At 36.2% G+C, this 3,995-nt stretch overlaps 1 protein-coding gene across 1 annotated transcript in view; it reads left to right on the forward strand.

The window, feature by feature from the left end:
* The window catches only part of kcnip1a (Kv channel interacting protein 1 a), a 55,342-nt gene that overhangs the window by 1,430 nt on the left and 49,917 nt on the right, over window positions 1-3,995 (forward strand). The gene's annotated exons all lie outside the window — the stretch shown is intronic.

Raw genomic sequence — 3,995 nt, forward strand, 5'->3', positions numbered from 1 at the left:
CACACACACACACACGCACTTGTGGACAGCTCACAGTGGATAGGAGAGCCCTGGAGGTCTTACACACGTAACGTCACGAAGGAGCCACTTTTATTACGTAACAAATAAATCTTCAGAGGAGCAGCAACGAAGATAAATGAGCAGCTTCTTTCTTTTAATGAAGAAAAKGAAAAAAGAATAGAAAAACAACACAAAAAGAACATAGCCAGTGGACATGTGTGCACACAAACACAAAAAGAACATCCAGGACCCACATCTGGTTCTGGAAAACATCAGCGTCACAAACAGACACACAGAGATCCACCTCTGCTTTTCATCAGAGCTCCAGTCAGAGCAGCATCTGATTAGACTGGGGTCACACACACACCTTGGTTTTTCTTTCCTTGTGGGGACTTTGCATTGACTTCCATTCATTTTTCAGTCATTTCTATAACCTAACTTGATGCGCCAACACTATATTAATAACTCAAATATACATCTAAACCAGAAAATAAGCCTAACCTTAGTGAACTGTAAACAGGCACCAGAAGGAACTCTTCTAAACAATCTAAACATTTATTTTGATTAAATTAACTCCATTGTTAACATCCTATATACACCTACCAGACCACACCCCCAGCCGTTCCTGACCCCTCCCCAATCTCATCCTACTTTGCCTAAACCTCCCTTCTCTTCAATGCACTAGAAACACCAGCAAGCCTCAAAAACAATCACCCAAACAAACCCCAAAACAACCCACCAATCCTGGCCCTCCACTACAATAAACCACGCCCCCTACCCAATCACAAAGCTATATGGGTCACCCACATAACACAGCACTGTGACAAACTAGTCCCCCTAACTGACGGACCAACACTATATTAATAACTCCAAAATATACATCACAACCAGAAAATGAAACTAAGCCCCCCATTCCTCGCTACTCCCCACCTCTCCCAAAGACGTGTTCAACCTTTATGTTTTTATCAAAAAACTAAATAGGTGCAAACTTTTATTTTGAAATAAAAAACAATTATACTGAGTTTTAATTACTCAAATAAACTTCAATTCCATAAATTGATATTTTTACAAGGTTAGGGGCTCCCCCTGTACTCTGGCAGCCAGATAGTAGGTAATACCTGAACAGACACACACACACCATTTTGATAATGTTAAAATATCTCATAAACCACAGAATGGATTTCAGTCAAACTTTCAGAAGGACATCATTAGAAGTTAGCTCCCACAACTAAAACACTTTAACAAACACAAAAACTCTGCCTTTTTTTTTTTTTTTTTTTTACAGATACTGAGCTAAAACCTTCGGTGTTGGCTGAGAGTCACCCCCCACACATACTCTAATCGCTAACCGATTGAGTAAAATCAGTTTGGAGACAACTTAGCCTGTCTGTTAGCAAAATATCTAATTACCCACTTGGTTGATTTTAACAAAACTCCCAAAAAGTGATGAAAGATGACTGGATGTACAGCTACAGCTGAGTAATTTTAGGAGTTGATCCAATTTAAGATGGCTGCCACAGCTAACTGATCTTAGCAAACACAAACATGGCTACAACTTCATTAGTTATTCAGATACTGTGCAMTAATTTGACGCGGTAGCAACACACCCTGTACTACAAGATCATATCGTGTGATATACTGCTTGAGATGGTTCGTTAAGAAGGTTTGACCAAAAACACTAAAGCTCTGTCTCTTTTTATCAACAGATCAACTTAGTTTAAAACTCATGAAAGATATGCTAGACATTTAATTTGTAATATTTTAGTTGTCTTGAGTCACTGACACTAAGAACACAATTTGTGTTTATTTCTGCTCATCTACTACGAACTTGTTTTACTGAAACTGGATTTTTTCCCCCCAGTTGAGTCTTTAATGAGCGCCTGTGTCTATTTTGGGTGACTTTCCGATAATGTCTGCATCAGAAACCAGATAGTCGTAAACTGTTTATAAAACCATTTCGAGTAAATGGAAAAAGAGTCAAAGTGGTCTCATTTGGTTTTTATGTTTTTCAAGTGGTGCCTAATGGTGTCTGACATTAGAATCTGTAAGATTTTTATTACACTTTTCTTTTCCTAATAACTGGAGACGTTCAGATAATAAAGCTGATTCACAGCTAAAGTACAGTTTTTTCAGAAAGGGAAAATATAACAGTGAGGTGGTTTTGGAATCAGGTTTAAAGATTTTAACAGAATCCTGCAGGATTTCTTTCTTTGCACTTCCAAAGTTTATTGACTCTGCAGGGGGAGATTTTCTTCCTGTAATGAAATGATGAACCATACACTTCCTTCAACAATAAATAAAAAATAAATAAATTCTCAAATAAATCCAAGCTCTATTCCCTCATTTTGTTTGAAAACAAACAAAAAATCAATAAAAAACAGAAAAAAAGAAAACACAAGGAAAAAAAACAATGTTGAGACACTTATTTTATCAAAAATGTATTTTTAAAAATATGTTTTCTTGCCAGAAACACAAAATGTTTTGGTTCCATTTCTACAGACGGCTTGATTATTTTTAATAAATCTAATTAAAATGTATTGTTTGAAGGAAAGCATATCGCCTGTCACATTTTATGCCTGAGATCATTATGTTGAGAAATGAGTTGTAGATGTGATTTTCAAAGCTGAGAATGACTCAGCTGCCACATCAAATGGCAGATTAATATCTGTAAAATCTACTGAATTATGGCTTTTTTGTGTTAAGTGATTTTTGTTAGCTGTGGTKGCCATCTTGAATTGGAGTGACTCTAAAAATTAATGAGCTGTAGATATATGTCCAGGTATTACTATAGGATAGTTTTATTCAAATCTGCCCTGTGATTCTTGAGATATTTTGCTAACAAATAGGACCAATACCAACAGTCAGTGCTAAAGTTTAAGATAGTAATCTTGTACAATAGGTAGCACTTGGAGGATATTGTGAGTCATTCAGCTAAAACCACATAAAAATGTATCTGTAAAATTGACAACATTGGAGCCATTTTTATGTTTTTAAAGTTCAGTTTGCTGTGGTGGCCATGTTGAGTTWRGSYTKSYTYMAAAMMMMKYCCMWWWTYMAWWAWWAAAAAAAWGATTTAATGAAACCTGTCCAGTAGTTCATGAGATTAGTTGGTAAGAGAGACACACAGCCATGGACAAATCCATATGTGCTTTCACCTTTTGCCCGCAGGTGTATTTAATACTGAAATCAAGTGGTTTCAGAATGAGCCACTTTCCTCTCCTGTCTCTTCACTGAACAGCCACCGAATCATGTTTCTGCAGGAAAATGCTGATAATAAATGMTGAGTGAGTTCATTAGTTCCTGTTGCCAAAACGCCTGGCTCCACATCTGAWACTGAGTTCCAGTTGCCTTTTAAATGACCTTTACCCGTCAGCACTTTTAAATACACGCTGTAATGAACTGTGGAGGAAGAAGTCATTTTGTTGCTCTTCTCTCAGTAACAGCAGAATCTGTGCTAGAAGAAAGACCGGCTGGTTTCTGGGTTCAGTAACTGGAGAAAAGATGCAGTAAATAAAAGGTCTTTAAAGGGTTTCAGTGTGGTGTCTGACAGCAGAGCAACACTGACCTCTGCTGGTGGATTCACCAAGTCCACTGGAAAACAATATACTAAAACATGAAGGAGCTTTATGATTTGAAATACAGGACCAAGAGGCTTTATGATGAAAAAACTGAAATCATATAAAGTAAACATTTAAACATGTTTCTTATACAAATAGCTTGGCAGATTTCCTATATTTTTTACATTATTGTTATTATTTGTTTTGTTTGTTTCCCAAAATAAGGTGTGGTACACATCAGATTGTTTCAGCCAATAGATAAAAATATGTGTTATTTTTGTAAAAACTGCATGTGATTTATCCAACTTTGTATGGCAAATAGGTGAAAAATTAAATGATCATCCTTATACAAATAGCTTGGCAGATTTCCTATATTTTTTACATTATTGTTATTATTTGTTTTGTTTGTTTCCCAAAATAAGGTGTGGTACACATCAG

Source organism: Austrofundulus limnaeus, unplaced genomic scaffold (genome assembly GCF_001266775.1).
Source record: "Austrofundulus limnaeus strain Quisiro unplaced genomic scaffold, Austrofundulus_limnaeus-1.0 Scaffold1, whole genome shotgun sequence".
NCBI lineage: Eukaryota > Metazoa > Chordata > Actinopteri > Cyprinodontiformes > Rivulidae > Austrofundulus > Austrofundulus limnaeus.